The sequence below is a fragment of the Muntiacus reevesi genome, chromosome 4 (genome assembly GCF_963930625.1).
Source record: "Muntiacus reevesi chromosome 4, mMunRee1.1, whole genome shotgun sequence".
Classification (NCBI taxonomy): domain Eukaryota; kingdom Metazoa; phylum Chordata; class Mammalia; order Artiodactyla; family Cervidae; genus Muntiacus; species Muntiacus reevesi.
The window spans coordinates 112,611,785-112,634,820 of record NC_089252.1 but is presented as its reverse complement, the minus strand read 5'-3'; the positions used below and the strand labels follow the sequence as shown (position 1 = coordinate 112,634,820).

The 23,036-nt window shown below is 51.0% G+C and overlaps 1 protein-coding gene across 1 annotated transcript in view; it reads left to right on the top strand.

The window, feature by feature from the left end:
- Nucleotides 1–3,875: 3,875 nt before the first annotated feature.
- The window catches only part of ATP2B2 (ATPase plasma membrane Ca2+ transporting 2), a 365,210-nt gene continuing 346,049 nt past the window's right edge, over nucleotides 3,876–23,036 (top strand). The window contains exon 1 of the mRNA XM_065933889.1: nucleotides 3,876–4,011. The gene's annotated coding sequence lies outside the window, so the exon portion shown is untranslated. The remainder of the gene's footprint in view (nucleotides 4,012–23,036) is intronic.

The window sequence follows — 23,036 nt, the reverse complement described above, 5'->3', positions numbered from 1 at the left end:
GACCCTGACCTGAGTCAGTCCAGCAATCTCCTTAGAGATTCCGGAAGCAAATTCTCCAGGTAGATGAGATAAAAATCTGTCCAAGAGATTGAAAGGTGGCTTCTGTCTGTCGAAGACCTTGCTCATCGATTTATTCCTACCTCCCCTGAACTATCATTTAGTGTGTGTGTGTGCTGAATGACTTCTACTGTGACTAAAAATAGTAAGATGCGGTCACTGTGGGGGATTGGGAAATAAAAGTCAGCTTTAATCTCCTCCCAGCAAAATCACTTTTGAGGGACTTTCACGTGGTCCCAGGATCATGCAGTCTTTCGTCACTTTTGCTCTCGGCTACCTCTGGCCCCTGCCTCACAACAGACCCCGGGGGACCCATGCTTCTTTCTCTTCTTGTTGCGAACTCAGAGGTGACGCGCCCACCCGCTCGCCAAGCGTTGGTCAACTCCCAGTCTCTTCGACTCTTCTTCCCAGTCCAGTAGAGAAAGGGAAGTGGTCATTTCCCACCTTATTTTGCTGTCGGTCCCATCACTCAAGAAGTCTTCAAGTTGCAGGAAGGGCCCTATTTTTAGTGGAGTGGGACTTCTGGGCGTCCAGATTGCCAAAGCTTGCTCGCTACCAGATGCTCTTCTGTGTTGTCACTGGAACCCTGTGTCCTCACTTGTCACATGCTTGTCACCTCACGTACTTTGCCACAGCCCAGCAAGTCCTCCCCACCCCCCATTCTCAGGTGAGGAAACTGAGGCTCAGCGAGCAGAGGGGGCTTGTCTAGGATCCCATGTGCCCCCCCGGACCCCCTCCCTATCCTGTCCTCTCCATCCCATGACCCTGTGTGCCTCTTAGGTGGACATGAACATATTCTGGGGGAGAGAGAAGGGGCCTGTGTGTGCCTGTGTGTAAATAGATAACATTGATCTTTCTCCTGCTAATCCAGAGGTCATAAGCTACCAGCCTGCTGGCCAAAAAACCTACCACAGCTATATTGTGTTTGCTCCTCACAGGGTTTTAAATTTTTTAAAAAAAACTGTTGATGACATTTACAGATAAAGAATATGAGCCTAAAAATCCAGATGTCCAGCTTCTCTTGAAAAAAAAAAATAGAAAACTGGCAGTTTAGACTCACATCCTGGCTTGGCCACGGTCAGGTGGAGCTGAGTGGTGGCTGTATCCATTTGACTGGGCAGATTGCCACAGTCCCCACCATTCCTTGTTACCTCCCCCAGTAGAGCCAGTGTCAGTTCTTATTTGTCACGGCACAGAGACTGTTGCTTTTTCTAATTGGGAGATTCCAGAGGAGAGAGCTCTAAGTCCTAACCAGCCCACCTCACTCAGTATTGCTGGTCCTTATAGGCATTCTCAGGTTTCCCTGCTAGCTCAGGTGGTAAAGAATCCACCTGCAATGCAGGAGACCCTGTGTTGATTCTTGGATCAGGAAGATGCCCTGGAGAAGGGATACGCTACCCGTGCCAGTATTCTTGCCTGGAGAATCTCCCTGGACAGAGGAGCCTGGCGGGCTACAGTCCATGGGGTCGCAGAGTCGGACCTGACTGAGCAACTAAGCGCAGCCCAGCACATAGGCAATTCTCTCCCCTGTCCTTCAAATCCCTACCAGTCATTTTTGTAAATCCCAGGGCCTTAGCACACAATAGATGTGAAGAATAACAATAGCTACTGCTTTTTGGGTGTGTGTGTGTTTACCTTGGAGAAGGCTATGGAATTTATCACCCTTTAAATAAACATAAAAGTAGGAAGAACTTCCCTTCCTAGTGGTAAAGAACCCGCCTGCCTATGCAGGAGACATGGGTTCAATCCCTGGGTCGGGAAGATCCTCTGGAGAAGGAAATGACAACCCACTCCAGTATTCTTGCCTGGAGAATCCCGTGGACAGAGGAGCCTGGCGGGCTACAGTCCATGGGGTCACAAAGAGTCAGACATCACCGAGCAACTTAGCATGCACAAAAATAAACTAACAGGCTCAGAAAGGTTGAGGGCATGTTCAAGGTCAGCCAAGCGATGACTTCTGTCATTAGGACTTTTGTGGTGTCCCTTACTTTTGCCCTGAGTTGCCTCACCTTTTGCAGCTTTTCACACCTGTCCGTTTTGCCTTTCAACGTAACTGCTGGTTTCTGAAGGTTTCATAAAAGAAATAGTAACTGAAGCCGAGCCTTGGCACAATGACTGGACAGGAATTGATTGAGAGGGCAAAGGGCATTTCCATCCATAAAGAAGAAGAGAGAGAGATGTGGTATGGGGCTAAATATGCATCACGAGGGGCGCCGGGAACCAAGGTGGGAGCGGAGTAGAAAGGGCACGTGTGGCCAAGGCAGGGAAACTGGAATGGCAGTCTGAAGCTATGGAGCTTCTAAGGGCACTGGGGAGCTCTGGCAGGTGTTAGAGCAGGAGCGGCCGTGAACCATGTCTGACGTCATGAAACCTAGTGTGGCAGCTGGGTGCAGGCAGACAGGAGGCACTGTGAGAATCCAGAAGAGAGTTTGGGGCCCTTCAACAGGTTCCAGGGGTAACTGTGGAGGTCCCCTCAGTGAGGACTTGGAGATGGGAGAGCCTGGAGCTGGTCGCCTGGAGGCCCTCGGCGCCGTTCACTGGGATGGCGAAGGTGGGGTGTCCGCGCGGAGATGTCCTCCGGGCACCCGCGGGAGAGGGCAGGCCTGCAGCAGGAGATGCCGTGATGCCTGCCAAGCCACGTTGGAGCAGTGAGAACGGTGCACTCTGAGCCAAGAGCCTGGAGACACCTCCTCTCACACCTGCCGGATTTCCTTTCCCTCAGGCCTCCCTGGCCCCCTCTCTTCCCTCTACGCCTAAGCCCCTGAGCGTGAATATCCTCTGCCCCATCCTAGGGCCGCAGAGCACAGGCCACTGTGCCTTTGGCTCCTGCCAAGGGTAGCAAGATCCCAGCCATTCCTAGGAAGCAGGCTTTCCAGACACCCAGAGCCCAGGGCCTCCCCAGGTCCCAGCGCCTGTCTCAACAGACCAAAGCCTGGGGGCGGCTGGGTGGTTACCAGGGTTCTGCCCTCCCTGCCCCCGCCCCACGGGGGCCCCTCTTCTTCTCCCTTCCTGCGAGCAGAGCAGTGCATTTGGCTTTTTATAAAGCCGATAAATAAATAAGCAAGCGGGCATGATTAATTGATGGCATGGAGCAGACCCAGGCGCTGGGAGTCAGGTGGCCCAGCTTCCTGGTGGAGCTAGGCTTTTCAGCGACCTGGGGCTTGTGCCAAGGAGGGGAAGCCTGCTTTGGGGAAGTACTTCAGTGTGTGCCTGGGGCGTCCACCTTTCTCCTCCTCTGTGCCGGCCTCCTCTAGGCCCTAGGCCCAGCCAGGGCTGGAGGCCGGGGGCCAACAGGTGCCCCTGCCCTACGCCCATCTCGTCTCCCAGTCTGAGTGCCTTCAGGCTCAACACCCCAGGATTGCTCCAGTCAGCCCTCTCCCCCAAAGCTAGGTCTCCCCGTATACCCCGTCCACACCTCAGTAATCTCACGCTGCATGACCCCAGCCTTGGGCTCCTGTGTGTTGGGAATGGGGGATTGGGGTACCCTGACCCAGGGAAAGGTTTCCTCCAAGGGTCCGGCTGGTGGGCGGGGGCGGTGAGGAGCTGGTGCTGATGCAGGCACCTGAAGACCGAGCCGGGGAGAGGCTGGACACCCGCTCCCCGGGCCCCCAGCGCGCGCGCGGGGGAGGGCGCGGGCTGGACCGCGACCTCCGGGTCCCGCAGGACGCTCTCTGTGCGGAGTTTGGGGAGGGCCGAGGGGGAGCGCGCGGGGGAGGAGGGAGCGGGAGGGGAGGGAGAGAGGGAGGGAGGCGGGCAGAGCGCAGTGCAGCGGCGGCAGAGGCGACGGCGGCGGGAGGGAGGCGGGCGGGCGGGCGGGCGGCGGCGGGGCGGCGGGGCGAGGCAAGCGCGGGGCAGCGGCAGCAGAGGAGCCGCAGCCGCAGCGGGGCCGGGCCGGGCCGGGCGCGCACCAGCGGCAGCGGCAGCGGCAGCATCTCGCTTGCGGAGCCGGCGCAGGTGAGACAGGGGCGGCCGGGCCCGGGGCTCTGGGCCTCCTCCCCTCTCCTTCGGTCTCTCTCTTCCTCTCGGCTGGCTTCCCTTCCTCGGGCGCTCGTCCCCGGGAACCACTGCCCGACCAGAGCCCGAGCCGGACCGCGTCCCGGGTCCACTCGCCCCGCGGAGGCAGGCGTCTTGTCAGCGGTGACCTTGAGCGGGCAGCCGGCGCGGGCGGGGCTGGCTGGGGTGGGCGCCTGCGGACCCGGCGCCTGCAGGCGCGGGGAGGGGGCGCGCCGTCCGCCTGACGCGCGCAAACTTTCCGGGGCTCCGAACAGCCCCGGAACTGGGGCCAGGGTCGTCCAAGGCTTTAGAACCCCCCGATTTCTTCCTTCCCAGCTGTCTCTGACTTCATTGCTAGCTTCTCCCCAGCATTGCGGGGTCCCCCCTTCCTCCAGGTCCGGATATCTGCAGGCCAGGGACAGGAGCAGGGCGGTGGACGTTGACCCGGGGCTGGGGGCTGCTGTCCTCCGCAAAGGCGGTTTCGGAGCGCTAAGAGCCGAAGCGCCGCAGGACCCTCTGCCAGGTGCCCTCTGCATCTCCGGCCTTGCTCTTCCCTGGCGCCCCTCACCCTGCCCGCAGCCCTTCCCGAAGTACCAGGAGTCCCCCACCTGGTGACTCAAAGGCTCCGAAGCCCCACACCCTTCTCAGGCTCTCAGATCTGCAGCTTGATTTTTCAGTCCAGCGTCAAAGGGTCCTTGAGAAAGAGGACTCCACCTAAGGCAGGTACCCCACCTAAGGCCCCAAAGTGGATCAATATGTTTCCGCACACCTGGACTCACCCGGGGCCTGGTCATCCTGAAGCCCTGTGGTCTCAGGAGGAGACTATGTCCTGGCCATCCGGTGTGTCTTAGCATCCTGGAACATTATTCTTGAAGATGGGAGGTGAGCCCCAGAGAGGGTGATCCAACCTCAAGGTCACACCGCCAACCTGTTAAAGGAGCAAGAACTGGGCTTCCCCCCCCCACCCCAAAACGGGTTGAGAGGGAAGGAGAGTACTCCTGTTTGGTTCCTACTCCTGGGGAATTTGGGTTCTGTCTCTTACTAGTGTGATCTCTGACAAGTCAATTCCCCTCTGACTCTCTTTGCCTATGTGTAAAATGGGGGTAGCTACCTCCCAGGGCTGTTCTGATGGCTGTGTTAATGTTTTTAAAGTTCTTACCACCCTGCCTATTGCATGGTCTGTGTCCAAAAAATTTTTGGCTACCAACATGTGAAATTTCCTTTCCGGGCTCAGAAGAGAAGAAACCATTCCCATCGTCTCCGGTCTGCTCTGGCAGCTAGATTTTGGTGGGTTCTCCCCTGTGGCTCTCTGGGCTGCTAGGGGGCAGCACCTGCTGGAACCCTGAACCCTTATGCCCTGTGTAGAATGTCTGGTGGTGGCAGGAGTCCCAGACCCTCAAGAGCCCCCTGGACCTACTGGTCTGGCCACTGTAGGCTGTGATCTCTTGCTGCTTCCATGGCAAGAACGGTCCCTAGTTGCTAGCTGGGAGATGTTGACAGGGGCGCCCTGCTGCAATTCCAGGAGAATCAATCCCCTCCCCCCACAGTCTCATGGGCGAACATCAGCCTCACCTTCTCCATCTGAACCACTCTTCTCTCAGCCTCTGTGCGATGTCGTTCCTTCCCTCAGAGGTGCTATTGGCAGCAGAGGAGACGAGGCAGGAGGAACTCATTCATTCATTCCCTTGCCTAGCCTTGAGTCATGCCTTCTCTGAGTCAAGGGGTGTTTGGAAGTACTGAGAAATATCAGCCATATGTTGTAGTTATGACGCTGCTTCCAGGTGCCAGGCACCTCCTAGTCCCTAGAGACACGTTCATTCATTTGACACATTTTTATTAAATACTTAATATGTGCTAAGAACTGTTTGGTGTGCCAGGGAGACATTGGTAAATAAAAGAGACCTGGTCTCAATTGTCTAGGGTGACCATGTAATTTGCCATCCAAGCAGAGATAATTTTGAGAACGAGAGAGGGCATTATTAATGATAACACCAGAACCGCAGACATAGAGAGGGACTCTCCAGCCAAACCGGGTTGCATGGCCATCCTGTGACCTCGTATTTATACACCAGTGTTCATGGAGAACTGTTAATGTGTTTTTTTTTTAGCTTGCTTTTTGCCAGGCTCTGTTAAGCCCTTTCGAGTTATCATCTGATTTAATCCTCCCAGGTCTGTGAAGCTGCTGTTACCATCTGCATGCAGCTGGTTAGTGGTGGGGCTGGGACCCCTTCTGCTACTTAGCTGCTGAGTCGCAGCGTCTCCCCAGAGGTGGACAAGACCCAGGGCCCATGGGCGCTCTCACTCTATCAGAGAAGCTCAAAGATGACTGTTGGGAGCGCAGATGCTGTAATAGATGTGCCGCAGGGGCAGACGGAGGCACAGATTTTGCCTGAAAGAGTCTGAGGCAGCTTTCTGAAGGACAGAACCTTTGAGCTGGAGCTTGAAACCTGAATTAGGATTTTGATGGAGTGTTCGGTTGGGGGCAGGGCATTCTAGGCCCAGGTAACTGAGGCTTTGAGGTGTAGGGTATATGAACTGTTTGGAGCTACCATCCCCAAATAGGTCTGGATCTAACTGTGACAGGACAAGATTTGGGTCTGAAACAGCAGACCCAGCGAAGATTGCATCCAAAGCTGGTGTGCCGTGGCGTTTTACAAGAATGCTCTGAAGATGTGACTATTCCAGAGGTAGGCGTTAGAGAGAGAATTGGTTGTGCTGGTTTTCCCTTTGACAGGAATTTTCTGTAACCCAGTCTATACTATGGATTGCCTGCAAGGTCAGGGAAATCAGTTTGTTATGTAGAACCACTGCAGAAGAATCTTACCAGCGTCTCTCGCAGCAGAAAGGTTTCACCAGGCAAAGTGATTGCCGGCAAGAGGAATATTAACCTACTTAAGGGACACGGTGTTTAGTAGCATCATTTGCAAATAAGGAATGTGCTCATTATAAGTTAAATCTTTTCTGTTTGCTCAGTCACATCCAGAATAGTAGAACTTCCTCCTCTTTCCCCTCCTCTCCATGTCACCTCTGTCACCATAGAAATCTGCAAGTCATAAAATTGAATTTCTTTAGTAATATAGAAAATTATAATAAAGTCTTATTTCTCAGACTTTTCACTAATTCAGACTGGCCTCCTTTCCTCTCCCTGCCAAGGAAGTGGAATTATTAGCTCTATGGTATCTAAAACTTTGAATTCATTAGCAGAGAACAGTAGCAGAAAAGAGGGTCAACTGTTAGGGCCTTGAATTTGGAAAATCAGGCTAGGAAGATTTGGGAAGCAGTAGAGCTTGATGGACTTTATTTTGGGGGGCTCCAAAATCACTGCAGATGGTGACTGCAACCATGAAATTAAAAGACGCTTACTCCTTGGAAGGAAAGTTATGACCAACCTAGACAGCATATTAAAAAGCAGAGACATTACTTTACCAACAAAGGTCTGTCTGGTCAAGGTTATGGTTTTACCAGTGGTCATGTATGGATGTGAGAGTTGGACTGTGAAGAAAGCTGAATGCCGAAAAATTGATGCTTTTGAACTGTGGTGTTGGAGAAGACTCTTGAGAGTCCCTTGGACTGCCAGGAGATCCAACCAATCCATCCTAAAAGAGATAAGTCCTGGGTGTTCATTGAAAGGACTGATGCTGAAGCTGAAACTCCAATACTTTGGCCACCTCATGCGAAGAGTTGACTCATTGGAAAAGACTCTGATGCTTGGAGGGATTGGGGGCAGGAGGAGAAGGGGGCGGCAAAGGATGAGATGGCTGGATGGCATCACCGATTCGATGGGCATGAGTTTGAGTACACTCCGGGAGTTGGTGATGGACAGGGAGGCCTGGCATGCTGTGATTCATGGGGTCCCAAAGAGTTGGACACGACTGAGCGACTGAACTGAACTGAACTGAGAGCTTGATGGAAGGCAGGGAAGGGGCGGAGCAGGGCCAGATGGGCGTGTGACCTATGTAATGACGTGGGATTCTGTGGCGAGAGGGTCCCCATAACTTGATTCAATGCTCTGTGGTCACATATTGAAATCCTTAATAACTTTTGAACAGGGAAGCCCACATTTTCACTTTGCACTACATCCTACAAATTATATAGCTCATCCTGGGAGGGAGAGAGGAAGAGAGAAAGGGTGGGGGTGGAGGTGGGGGTCAGGAAGACAGCAGGGTAAAGATAGCGATGGGAAGAGAGAAAAGCAAGTAACATTTCTAGAGTCCCTGCCATGTGCCAGATGCTGTGTGAGACCACCTACCTTGTTTTTCTACTTTAGTCTTCTTGACAATCCTATGAGGTATGTGATGTCGTCCCTGTTTGAAAATGTAGATTTTATGTGACTCAGGTTTGGTAGGGGCTTCCCTGGTGGCTCGGTGATAAAGAATCTGCCTGCCAATGCAGGAGACATGGATTTGATCCTTGGGTTGGGAAGATCCCCTGGAAAAAGAAATGGCAATGCACTCCAGTATTCTTGCCAGGGAAATCCCATGGACAGAGGAGCCTGGCGGGCTACAGTCCATGGACTCACAGAGAATGGACATGACTTAGTGACTAAACAACAAAACAGCAGGTATGGTAAGGCCAACAGATCAGGAGACGACTGACATAAAAGACAGTTTGTGACTCACAGCCCCTCAAGAGGACAGGGCATGTCGTGCTACAAGAGGCCACAGGGGAAGCCCCAGGGTCAGTCAGGAAGCCAAGGGAGCAGAGAGGAACACGGGCAGCTGCCCTTCCTGTGGTTTCCATGGGAAGGAGCAGGCGAGACAGAGGAAGCAGGTTGAGGATTGGCTAGTTAGAGTGACTTCAGCAGGCTGGAGGACGTAAGGACTGCCCTGAGTTGTCTGGTATCTGGCCCCAGGGTGACTGGGACAGGCAGAGTTGCAGGAGCTTGCTGAAGGAGGCGGAAGGGAGGCTGCCCGTGCTTTCTCTGCCGCTTCCCACCTGTCCTGACTCCAGCAGGTCACAGAGCTAGGAAGATCCTCTGAAGAGTACCCGGGCCAACTCCTTGATTCTGCAGAGAAGAGTGAAAAGACAGGCCCAGAGAGGGAAGGCGACTTCTCCAAGGTCACACAGCATTTGAGGGATCTGAACTAGACCGATGAATTCATGTCTCCTGTCACTTGAACTACTACTACTTATTATTTTTTTTTTTCCTACAGCAGAATTAGGACTAAGCCAGATCCACCAAACTGAGCATGTCAGGGTCCGAGTTCCTGTCTCACTGAGTGCCTGTAACTGTAGGTACTCAATACACAGTTGTATCCGTTTTGCAGGGCTGATGTCACAAATTAGCACAAGCCGGGACACTGCAAACATCAGAAATCTATTCTCATACCATTCTAGCGCTGCTTCCAAGGTGGCTCAGTGGTGAAGAATCGGCCTGCCAATGCAGGAGATGCAGGTTTGATCCCTGGATGGGGAAGATACCCAGGAGGAGGAAATGGCAACCCACTCTAGTATTCTTGCCTGGAAAATTCCATGGACAGAGGAGCCTGGCGGGCTACAGTCCGTGAGGTCGCAAAGAGTCGGGGACGACTGAGCGAGCGAGCAAGACAGTTCTAGAGGCTAGCAGTCTGAAATCAAGGGGCCGGCAGGGCCAGGCACCTTCTGAAACCTGTAGGAAAGCTCCTGATGGCTTCCAGCAGTCTTTGCTGCTCGTAAGCCTGTAACTGCATGACTGCTGTCCCTGCCGGTGTCTTCACACGCCTGGCCCCCCACTCTGTCTGTGTCTCATTTTCACATCTCTCTGTCCTTATAAGGACAACAGTCATATTAGAATGGAGCCCACCCTCACTGAGGATGACCTCATCTAAACTTGATCACGTCTGCAAAGACCCCGTTTCCAAATAAGGTCACATTCACAGGTGCAGGGTTAGGACTCCAGCGTGTTTTCAGGGAGGACACAGCCTCACGCACAACGGCAGTGAACCAGACTGTGTGAATGTGAATGATTTGGGCCGAGAATGAACTCCTCTCTGCCCCAAGGTTAATACCAGCTCTGAAGAATCGAACGTTCTTGAGGAGGAGCAAATGACAACTGTTCAGTCCACACTGAGAGAGGAAAATCAATCCCCGTTGAGGGAGAAAGCAGTCCCAAGCGTACACAGTAGCATATCCACCTGAGCCTTCCTGCTTGCCCCACCGTCCTGACGCCATCACTTTCTATTTGTGTCTCTGGCTTCCTGGGGGAGTTGAGCGGCTTCAGTCCCCTGTTTGCTCATCTGTGAAACAGGATACCAACAGTGCCTACCTCATGGGTGTTTTCCTGAGGAATGAGAGGACTTAAAACAGTGCCTGGCACACAGCTGCTACTGTCACCACCACCGTCACCTTTTAACTTAGATAACTTTCACACATCTTTGTATCTTTCAGCCTTCCTCACAGCAAGCCCTGTGACACGCTTCCGTAAATACCAGCTTCCTCTCCCCATAAGATGGTTACTCACTGATGAAGCCAGGTCTCAACCCCACTTCTCGGGTTTCCAGTTCCGAGCTGGCCTCACTGCATGGTTCCTGCTCTGGTAGCTGAAAACCCACTGGTATGAAGACGTTGTTCCTGGTTTCATGGGGCTGGGAGGCTGGAGAGGAGTGATGTCTCCGGGAGAGGAAGATGTGAGGGGAAGGAAGGGGTGCCCAGAAAGGGGAAATAGCCTCAGTGGCTAGAGCCCCCCTTGTCACCATGCTTCTTGGAGGTGGCACAGGTGGCGGTCTTTCTTTTTTTAAATTTGCATTGTCAGACCCTGGAACATAGTAGGTGCCTAATAAATGTATTGGATGAATGGATCTCTTATCAAACACAAATAGTCACTGTCCCCCACCCAACAACAACAACAACAACAACAAAATCCTGGGATGAGGCCCCCTTGCTTAAGTGATGATTCCTGACCACAACTCACAGCTGGGCCATTGACGTGTGAGTGATGTCACAAAAACGTGCTTTGGATGCTGTTTGAGGAAACTGGATGAGCTGTGAGGGGTGAGGGTGTAAAGAGGGTCCAACTAAGATTTGTAGAGTGTTTAGCAAAAAAGCCTGGGTCATAAATATTGTCTCCTTCCTTTGCTCTTTTATTCTTCTTCACCCACCCCTCTTCTTCTCTCTTCATTTTAGTGTATTAATTGAGGTAGTCTTTAGTGCTATAGAAGTATTTACAGAAGTGCTGTATTATTTATAGAAGTGCTACAGAAAGTAAGTAAAGCTCCCTACTTTCTAGGTAGATGTTAAATGGAGCTTCTTTGCCTGTTTTGTCATTAATTATAGCTGTGTGTCTTGCTTTGGCAAATGAAATTTGAGAAGTGACATTTGTCATTTCGGGATGGAAGCTTTAATATCTAGAATGCTGTTAGCCACTGTCCCCTTTTTCTGCGTTGGCAACTGAGGCAGCATGAAGTTGGGGCCTCCCTCAGTCTGATTCCCAAGTGAAGATGATGTGGAGCAGAGCCCTCTGCCAAACCATGATGGACGTGCAGCAATCAATGAGAAGTGAGCCTTCGCTCTTAAGTCACTGACACTTTGCTCTTATTTGTTACTGCAGCATAAGCTGTACTGTCCTGACTGATACAGGTAGGGCATGAGCTAAAATAACCACAACTTGTTTAGAGATGTGTAGCCTCTGTCCATGGAATTCTCCAGGAAGGAATACTGGAGTGGCTTGCCAGTCCCTCTTCCCGGGGATCTTCCTGACCCATGGATCGAACCCAGGTCTACTGCAAGGCAGGCCGATTCTTTACTGTCTGATCCACCAGGGAAGCTCTAGAGATGTGTGTAAGTCTTTTCATTCCTTCACACGTAATGATTAAAATTTTAGTGTTTGAAGGCGTTGTGCATACAAAATGGGTGAGCATCACTGCTCTGAGGTAAAGGTCAGTCGTTGTGGCACAGATTATGGGAACTGTACCAATTTCAGCCCAGCCTCATCTGCTTTGGTCTCATGTGGTCCTGCCAGACACGTCCGCAGCATCCTCGAAGTGGGCCGTGTGTGCTGGAGCAACTCCAGGCCTTCGCCTCTGCTCTGCCTGGAATGGGGCATCCCCAGGAAGTCACGTCACTTGATGAGTGGCTGTGGTGGACAATCACGAGGGCATGGAGGGAGAAGGGAGCGTTGGGTTGGTTCTGTGCGGCCTGGGAGACCAGAATTAGGACTGAGAGCGAGAGTCCTGTGCAGTGTGAGAGAGTTTTCTAGCTATTAGGGCGTGGCCTGGCACAGTAGTGAGCTCACCACACTAGGAAGTTTCCAAGGAGGAGTGGGATGTCACGGTGGAGGTTTCAAGTCAGCAAAGCTAGCATAAACTTTCCAATCCTGTCACACATGATTTTAGGTGATTGTCCAAAGGAGGTGGATCTTGGCTGTAATTCTCTATTTCTTTTTCCCTTTAAAAAATAAAAATAGCTCCCCCTCCCAATTATAGATTGGTTACATAATGATTATACAATTACAAATGATATCCAAAAGTACAAAGTAAAACTCAAACGCAATGCCATAAAACAGAGCTAACCTCCATTAACATTTCCTTCCAGACAGTGTCCTTCTAGATGTTTCCCTATGATTGATAAGCAAATAGATAGTTTTTTTTTTAACTTTCGGTCACTCAGTAGTAGAGTATGGATGTCTTAAATAGTAGTAAATATTTCTCTACCTTGTCTTTTGTAAGTGGCTCTGCTATAATTTATTTAATGGATCCCTTCCTGGCGGCTGTTCCTGAATTGTGCCATTAGGGGCACCATTAGGATGAACGTTTTGTCTGTGGACCCCTGGGCTTGTGTCCAGGCATCTCCTAAGGACACATTCCTAGAAGTGACGTCGACTGACTCAGGCAAAACGGTTTGGGATGAAAGAAGAGATCAGAGCTGTGGTGTGATCAGGTAGAGGAATCACTTCTGGCAGGAGGGCAGCCTGCAAAGGGTCCCCAGGAGGGGGGAGATGAAAGGGAGAGAGTGGCTGGTCTGGAAGGCTGAGGTGGTGGAAGACGGGGAGGACATGGAGGGAGCTGGCTTTAGAGACCCTCAGTCCCAGCTTTGGGTGAGCCATTTCCCAGGCATAGGCTGACTGTGACGGCACTTAAGATTCACTGGAGCCAGGTAATTGCAAGTGTTCTTATGTGCACATCAGAGCCCCACCACCACCTTGCAAGGAAGGTCTCTGTCCCCATTTTACAGAGGAACAAAGTGAGGCCTGGAGAGGATGTAGCAAAGGTGCTGTTGTCTCCGTCTGTAGTGTGTGGGCTCCGGCAGAGTTCAGACCCTTTGCCTGCACACACCCTGGCTAGCTCATGCCTCCCGTCTTGGCAGACGCCATCTCAGCCAGCTCTTTCCCACTCTTGGAAAGGAAGACTGATGGTAGGTGACTTCTCTGTGAAGTTTTTCTTCGTGGCTCCTCATCCAGCCCAGTTGCCCGCCCCCCACCCCCAGAGTAAGTCAGAACTGCTCAGGGCTCAGAAAGATGTCCCGTAGGCCATCATCAGAGTATTAACTCTTGAGTATTCACTGTTGAAACAGGGAGCCTGCATTTGGCTTTGGTGAATTGGATTCCCTGACTCAACTGACCGACAGTAAGACCCTTTCTTATCTCACATGATCCAAAGCTCTGGAGTCCATTAATTCAGCAGTTCATCCCATGCCATCAAAATCCATAGTCTTTCTGTCCTTCTCCTCTGCTATCATCATCTAAAAGGATTCCGCTGTCCTGAGCATCCCCTGAAGATGCCACAGCAACCGAGGGGACAATAGGCAGAGGCAGCTCTCTGTTTCTTTTATCAGGGAGGAAGTCTTTCCCAGAAGCCCCCCAGCCAACTTTTCCTTCTGTCTCATTGGCTGGAATTGGGCCACATGGCCATGTCTAAACCAATCACTGCGAAAGGACTGTGTCTGAGGACTTTAAAGGACCGGGACTCGTCTCTGCGTCAGTTAGAGGCAGAGGTAGATGCTGAATACAGTCAGGGCTCTGCCAGCTAGGAAAGGAATGACCACTGGGAGGCAGCTCCCAGGGTCTACTCAACTGTATGCTCACACTCCCAGCTCCCCTGCTAGGCTGGGAGCTGTGAGAGGACAGGGCTTGGGACTTACCCCTTCCTGTGTCTGCTGCAGGCTAGCACAGGGCTTGGCACCTTGTGGATATTGTGCAAACTATGCATTGGATGAACAAATGAAACAAATCAGTAGGTGTTTCTGGAGACTGCATTGGACCCTGAGATCTCTGTGCACCGACAATGCCAGTGCTCTGTCGACTGGGGCAGGGGGTGGCTTAGGTATTTCAGAGAGTATAGGAATGGCTTTGTCCTCAAAGATGCTGTAATTTGGCGGTGGGGAGAACACTAGAGCCTAAGCATTGTGTAGAATTACGGCCTGGATGGTGGCTCTGACTAGACTTGTCATAGACGGTAAATGCCTCTGTAGGAGCCCAGAATAGTAGAACAAGGCCCATTAGGGACCAGGTGGTGTGAAGGGCAGTGGTGGGTGGTGGAGAAAAACCCTGTGTGCTCTGAGACTGGATGCGAGTGTGGTGGATATGGGGCAGTGAGGGCCCCAGCTAGGCCTGAAGAGGACTCATTCCTGAGAGCCTCCGATGTGCTGAGCATCATACTTGTATTTATTTCATCTACTCTTTCCTGTGTCTCTATGAAATGGATCATCCTGACCCATTTTGTAGATGGGGAAACTCAGACTCAGAGGGTGAATTTGCTTGTCGGACATCACAGAGCCAGGAAGTGGTAGAGTTTGGCTGAGAAAGCACATCTGTTCTGAAACGCTGGCTCCGTTCTGCAAAGGGGCTGGGATGGCCTTCGAGGGCCCACCTAAGACCAGCGGACTGTGGAGTGAATGGGAGGGGGGGTCCTGTAAACTGGCAAGGAGGGCCTTGAGAAGCTTGGCGCTGTGCAATGAGGGGGGCGAAACATCCCTGTGGAAGAGATGCTTGTAACAAGATTCAGGGTGGACCTGAGGAACCGTGATCCTTGGCATCAGACCTGACCTCACATCCCTGATCTGCCAGCTAATAGCTGTGACCTTGACGGGACACTTAGCTTCTCCATCCCTGTTTCTCCATCTATAAAATGATGATAATAATTAAATATGTACCCAGTGCCTGGCACATAAGGAGAATTTAATAAGTGGAGCTATTATAATTATTATCATTATTGCTGTGGCTTTGGAGCCTGGTGGGTGATCACATTTTGAGGCGACTCCCTTGGTGTGGGAGTCCTGGGTTCCAGCTCTGCCTTGATCACCACCCACACATTTAACCTTGACTGCATCCCACACCCAGCCTGTCTCTCCAGGCTTCCTCTGCAAACTTCAGAGGGGGTGGGCCAGCTGAATTCTAGCCTCCTCCTCGTTCCAAGCTCTGCACTTGTGTGAGGTGGAAGGGGGAGGCTGCAATGACAAACGGGATCAGAATGGAGTGAGGGGGTGTTGGGGATGCCTTTGTTCGGGGGAAGCAAGGGAAGGGAAGGGCAGAGGTGGGAAGGAGGAGCAGAGAGGAGCCAGAGCAGGCGCACAGCCAACCAGGACCGGGCAGGTGTGCAAACCGGTGGCCAGACAGTTTGGAGGGGAGCAGAGGCAGCCTGCTGAAACCGACCAGGCAGAAGCACGTTGAGAACAGCTGCGTCTGACACCTGCCTGCGTTGTGGGAGAACCAGAGGGAGAGAGGGAGAGAGAGAGAGAGAGAGAGAGAGAGAGAGAGAGAGAGAGAGAGATCAATCATAGCTTTTCCTGATGCTTAATACCTGGGAGGCAGGGCTTTGAAGAGTGTGTGTGTTCAAAGACTGAAATTGAATTTCTCCAAAGTTTGCAGGAACACTGCAATTATGCCTGAGAACATGTCTATGAAATCCCCTTGAAATCTATTTTTGGCACAAGGTTTTATAACCAGAGGCAGAAATTGAGTGGAAGTGTGTGGGAGGCTGACCCTGGACAGTTTCCATGTTTTAAAGGGGAAAGGGTATTTTTAACTGCAAACACCCCTGTCTCCTAGGGTGAGACCAGGGAAGAGGCAGCTCACCACTTTGGGTTTCCCACCCACTGTCATGTTAAGACGGCAACTGTCTTTGACAGAAGTTGTTAAAGTTCCTTACTCAGAGTGGGTGGCCTGGGACTGGGGGATGAGCGGGGGAACTTGTCTGGGAGTTTTATATGTTGGAACAGAGATATATCTTAATTTGCCAGAGACTCCTTCAAATCCATTTTGTGCTGCTGTCACTGTGCCCAGGGAGATTTGCCTGGCAGGAGATTTCTCCAACACTGCTGTATCAGTTAGCTGTTGCTTGGTAACAAATTGCCCCAATCTTGATGTTTTGAAGCAGTTGGTTTGTATTATTGGTAATGAGTGTACAATTCAGCGGAATGGTTCTTCTGGACCCGCTGGATTCCCTGACATGTCTGTGGTCTGTGGTCAGTTAGGTAAGCAGCTCTGTTGGTCGTGGTGGGCTCTTCCACAGGTGTGGGGGTCTGCTGGCTTGGGTTGGCCTGGGACCGTCTCCATGGGACAGCTCAGCTCTGCTGTACGCTGTGTCTTCTCCAGCAGCACGTGTGGGTCTCTTGGAGAGGCAGTGGCAGGGCTGTGAGAGAAAGCAGAAGCATGCAAGGGTCATTGAGACCTGGGCTCAAAGTTGGCACAAGGTCACTTCCAGTGCATGCTCTGTTGCTCAGTCGTGTCTGACTCTCTGTGACCCCATGGACTGTAGCCCACCAGGCTCCTCTGTCCATGGGGTTCTCCAGGCAAGAGTGCTGGAGTGGGTTGCCCTGTCCTCCTCCAGGAGATATTCCTGACCCAGGGATCAAACCCACGTCTCTTATATCTCCCGCATTGGCAGGTGGGGGTTTTTTTTTGTTTGTTTTTTGTTTTCTTTTTTACCACTAGCGCCTCCTGGGAAATCTTCTGTTTTGACAAGTTACGAGGTCACCCCCATTCCAGGATTGGGGAAATATGATGGTACTTCTTGAATGGCAGAGTCACACTGAAAAGGGCTGGGGTCCAGGCAGGCCTGTAATTGGGACCACCAACACCTTCATTTGGCCTGCACACATGTGAGCTTCAGCGTTGGCCTCTGGGGCTGTCACAGTCGGCGATTGTCTTTCCTTATAGTCGTCCCTACGCCCAGGAGTCCCTTGCTGTTCAGAATTTTCTAAAAGAGTCTTATCTGTGGAATAAGGGAAGTATATCCTCCCACATAATGCCAGATCAAGTTGCACTTGCGTTGTTGTTTAGTCGCTTCAGTTGTCTTGGACAGTTTTGCGCCCTGATGGACTGTAGCCCACCAGGCTTCTTGTTCCATGGGATTCTCTAGGCAAGAATACTGGAATGGGTTGCCATTTCCTTCTCCAGAGGATCTTCCTGACCCAGGGATCAAACTCGTGTGTCCTGCATTGGCAGGTGGATTCTTTACCACTAGCCACCAGGGAAGCCCCCACTCACTCATGAGACTGGCAGAAATTAAACAGCTTGATGTTCTCCAGTGTTGGTGAAGATGTGGGGAAAATAGATGTTGTATCCACGGCTGGTCAGGGTTTCCATGGCGTTTAAGGGGACAATGCTGCTGTATTTCTTCCTTTTTTTTGAACTTAATTTTTTTTAATTGGAGGAATATTGCTTTATAATGTTGTGTTGGTTTCTGCTGTATAACAACGCAAACCAGCCATAATTATCTCTGTATTTCTTAGAATTAAAAATATATGTAAGGGTTAAACACAGTGTGGAATGACCATATCATAGATGAATTGCTTATAGACACAACTACCCAGATGAACCTTGTCTGGTCCCACAAGCTTATTTGCTCCATGACTCCGTTTAGGTAACTTTGGTGACGTAACATAATCTTAGGGTTGGAGAACAAGTTAGTGGTGGTCAGGGCTCAGGGATGGGGAGAGGGCGTGCGGCATGCAGGGGAGGTGAGGGGGCCTTGTGGGGATGGCACAGTTGAGTGTCTTGGAGGGGCTGTTGTTTGCACAAAGACACACTTGTGATAAAATTACAGAGAGCTACACATGCACGCACACAAGCACACCTGTATGGCAGGTGCAGTTTGAATTAAGCTCTGGGGGCTGTGGAGTGTCTGTTTCTTGGTTTTGACATTGTGCTCTGTCTATGCAAGATCCCGACTTTGGGAGAGGCTAGGTGAAAGATATCTGGGTGTTCCCTATGCATTTCCTAACAACCCCCTGTGAATCTATAATTATTTCCAAATAAAGAGTTGAGTCCAGAGCGATGCCAGTGTACTGCCTGGTCCAGTGTGCCTGGAGGCTTATGCAGGCGGGCACCGAACACTCTTTGTTATCAGACGGTTGCAAATGATTCAGAAACAGCCTGAACGCATTCTTTCACCTAACAACCATTTATTGAGTGCCTGCTCTGTACCCGTCACCGTGCAGGCTCTGGGGACATCGCCGTGAACCAAGTAGTCCTAGTCTGCCCAGGTGAGTTCACGTTGTAGTGACCGTCTCACCACAGGGAGCTGACTCGACCACAGGGTAGCTGCCCAAGGAATCCCAGGTAACAGAAACAGGGAGAGGAGGTGGGTTCCAGTCTCTCTGGACTTGTCTGATTCTGTGTCCAGACCACATTGCTGAGAGGGAAAGAGCAAGAAGCAGAATCAGGAATTCGGTGTGATTTTTTTAGAAAAGAAGCACAGTCAGATAAAGAAAGGGCCAAACTCTGGCCGTGCACTTTGCCGGATGTTAAACGGCCCCCTCCCCAGAATGGAGGGCCCACGGGGGTGGGAGTTGTGGCTTTTTTTGCCCACGCACCCCTCCATGAGCAGTTCTGGCACACAGAGGCATGCAGATATCTGCTGGAGGAAGGAGTGAGTTGTACCTGTTGACTGAAAAATAGAGTCACAATCTGAAAGTAGAGAGTTATTTTATTTTGCGAGCATATGTAGGATTCCTACCCCGGAAAAAAAGACAGTATCTCAGTAGCTCTGAGAAAACTGCTCCAAGGAGGCAGGAGGGAAAGTCGGGTTATATACAAAAGGCTGCAACAAAGGGAGCAGAGGGTCTGAACTGCAAAGATCAGGTATATGCAAACCTCTGGGCTCACTGATTTCATTCCTTTCATATGCACCTCAGCTCTCTGGGGCCAATCCTGTTCCCTTGTTCACCTTTGCTTCTGGCTTTTCCGCAGCATCTGAGCAATCACCGTGGGGGGTGGCAGCATCCGCTGGATCACAGTTTTGGGAGCCCTCTTCACATTTGGAGGCCAGAAATCGCTGATAGCTGTGACATTTTTTTATTTATTGATATGGCAGGAGATATTTTTATTTCCCATACCCATTTTACAGATTGGCCAAGGGAAGCATGAGGCCCTTAGCAGTGATATACTGGCTTTATCCCCCAAAAGAGCTATGAGATGTGGATCAAATACCCTTGACTTTGAGGCTACCATATACTTTTCTTTCACCCATTTCCCAACCCAACCACAGGAGGCTGAAATTGTCAAGTCTTGGGTCTTCTGATCTACACTGGCTGTTGGTTGTGGAACAAGGTCACGATTTTTTTGGTTCACGATCCGGGAGTTGGTGATGGACAGGGAGGTCTGGCGTGCTGCAGTCTATGGGGGTCTCAAAGAGTCAGATACGACTGAGCGACAGAACTGAACTGAACAGTGTGTGAGGCATGCCTGCTGACGTTATCTCATTTAATCCTCCTATTAATCCTGTTTTGGGGAAAGTGGATGTTCACACATTTTCCATCTGATCTCCGGCCCAGGCCCTCCTGTAAGTTTTTAGGCACATGATGCTAGATGACTGGAAGCAAGAGAGTCTGTTATGGGACACATAGGACTTCCCTGGAGCCTTCGTGAGCGCCTTGTGGGGAACACATGATCTTTACTCTCTGCTCCCCCCTCAGCCTCTCAGAGAATCCATGCATGCCTTGGGGTCCAGGGGGAACGCTCCTCTCAGACGGGAGAGCCTCTGCAGCTCGCTGCCTCTTCATCTCCATCAGTCCCGTATGTGGCTTAGAACGGAGCCCGACTCTTGGGAATGCTTGCTGGGTTGATAGGAGTTGAGATTTCTTTAAAGGCAGGTTCTGAATTTTCAATCACAAGGAACACTTGTACAGTGTTTAGCTTTCAAGGTGAAAGAAGAGCGTGTTTCTTTCCTTTAACCTGCGTGAGAGTTTGTGTGGTGGGATAACAAATAGTGAGAACATGGATGCTCAGAGTAGCTCAGTCATTCCCTCCCTCACTCACTCATTCACCAAACGTGTCCTGAGGCTCTGGTTAGAGCCTGTGGCTGGTCCTGGATGTGTGGTTTGACCCAGTGCCGTTCTCAGGACAAGAACGCCTGGAGGCAGGTTACCCAGTGTCGCCTGGGAACCTGCGTACTGGGAGGGTCACCGCACACAAGTTACTCTCACCCCTTCCTGTCCCCTCCTGAGGACCACAAACCAGCCTTCCAAGTGCCAGCCAAAACAGCGAAACATGAAGAAGCTCTCGGGGTCACCGAGGGAATCCTTTCAGGCCAGGGATCCCCCGGAACGTGGGTATCCGGCAGCCTTGATCATGACCTCAACGTGTCCCCTCATCCGTTTCCTGCTGGGTCCCCTCATACATTTATCACCCAGTTGCAGGAAAAGGCTGCGAGGCCAGATGACTTGTCTGCAGCCGATGAGCCTCGGCGCCCGCAAAGCAGAAATTAATGAATGATGGTTGGGGAGAGAGGCGGGGTAGAGGACAGCAGCTATTTCGGGCGCACTCTGCCATAGCAGAGCCTAATGCCTGCATCTGCGTGTTAACTCCGTCTGCTCTTTGAGCAGGAATCAAAGTCATGTTGGCTGGGGTTTTGTTTGCTCGCCAGCTCCAAACTCCTCAAGTTTATACATCTTGTAAAAATATGCAGATTTTAGGTTAATAAAAAGAAAATAGAGCTACTGTGAGGATTGATCCCCACTCTCTCTTTCTAACTTAGTATGGTTCATCTAAACTTTCTGAGCCAGCCAGTCAGACTAAGACTGGAATGACCTGAATGCAAATCTTGACTTTCTCGCTTTTTGTCACATGAACTCTCTGGGCATTAGTTTTCTCAACTAAAAAGTGGAGGTTGGAAGATTAAGGAAGATACTCTATGGGAAAGTTCCCAACATCTTTCCCAAAGTTGAGGGAATGATTTTCCTCTAGGAGCAGGTTTTGCTGCCCTTCTCCTTCTCTCCATACAGGATCACTGTTTACAGGTATAGAGTCATTTCTCTTCCCTGGAGGTGATTCTGAGAGAAGTTTTATGCATCTACCTCACACAGTTTAATCATCAGAATGTAGGGAGTCAAAAATTGCTTAACAGTTTGAGCGAGTGACTAGAGTGACAAACTTTAGAAGCCCCAGTTTCCTTCTCTATTAAATAGAGATAATAGTCCTTTTTGTAAGGATATATTGAGAGATGGATGTGTGTGTGTGTATATATATGTTTATCCCTATCTATGTATAGATCTTTCCATTCATCTGCTGTTCATCCATCCATGTACACATGCATCTATCTACCCACCCATCATCCATCCATTCATCTATCCATCCATGCATCTATTTAGCCATCACTTAGTTATACTGGTGGGTCTTGCCCGGTGGCTCAGACAGTAAAGAATCCGTCTGTAATACAGGAGACCTGCGTTCGATTCCTGGGTTGTGAAGATCCCTTGGAGAAGGGAATGGCAATCCACTCCAATACTCTTGCCTGGAGAATCCCATGGACAGAGGAGTCTGGCAGGCTACAGTCCATGGGGTTGAAAAGAGTTGGACATGATGGACTAACACTTTCACTTTTAGTTATGTTGGTATGTGTGAGTGCTCTTAAGTGTCAGCTGTTCAGAGGATGATGGTACAAGTTTCCACAGTACTCACTGTACTCACCCCATGTGTTGGATGTTGCTTCTCCTATTGATCTTAAAGGGGCCTCATTCAGGAATCAGGGGTGTATTCTCTTCTGTGTCAATCCCCAGTGATGAATAGTCGTAGCTATGACTCCCAGTCCCCTTTCCTGATTTGCCCTTTCAGAATGAAGACTCCTGTTCTTTTGATGTGAACATTATTTCTGCACTTTGTCCCCCGAACCTTTGTGGTCCACTCTGCAGTGTGAAGACAGAATCCTCTGTAGGTGGTGGGTGGTGGGGGTGGGTTGGTGTGTATGGGTGGGAGGAGGGGTTGGCCCCCTCCCTTCGTTTTGATCTCTGCGTGATCTATGGGGCTGGCCTCTGCTCTCTCTAGAATGTTCTTCCCTCTCCCATTCACTCTACCCCCACTGGGGACTTACTCTGTTGAGCCGCTGCGTCCTGCCCACACAAAGCCCACCACTCGGGTGGGGTGGGGAGGGGAGGATGTGCAGCAAATGCCTTAACAGCATGGCAGAGTGTGAGAAATCAGACGGAATACTAATATCCACTGGGCTCCCTCCGGGGCCAAGCACATCGTCTTAGTGGTTTCCTGGCAACCACCTGAGGCCAGTGCTGGTCCTCAGCAAGGTTCTCTGGTCTGAGGCAAATTGGACAACGGTGGGGAGCTTTCCATAAAGCTGAGACAAAAGGAGGCCCTTTTGTCGTGGGATTTCAATCTTCCTACTCTTTCTGTGTTAAAAATGGACTTTCTTCTGTCATGCTGATGCTAGAAGGAGGTCCGTTTCTCTTAAAGTTTGGTAATTTTAGGCTGATTTACCTAATGTTGTTATGTTTGGTTGGTTGGTTTTGTTTTGCCTTTTTAATTTTACTGGTCCAGGATATCTCAAAATCTGGGAAGCACTGAGATACCTCATTTTGCTGTTGTTCAGTCGCTAAGTGGCGTCTGAGTCTTTGCAACCCCGTGGACTGCAGCACGCCAGGCTTCTCTGGCCTTCACTGTCTCCCGGAGCTTGCTTAGCTTATTTTGGGAGGGGCTTATCTTCTTGAATTGTAGTTGCTGACAGTTCCGTGAATGCAGAGTGGATCCCCCCACCCCGCCCCCCACCACTAGTCATGGACCTGCCCTCCTTGCCAGTCCCTCACCCCTGGTAATGGCAGCCCGTTCGTCTGCCCAGGTGATTTCA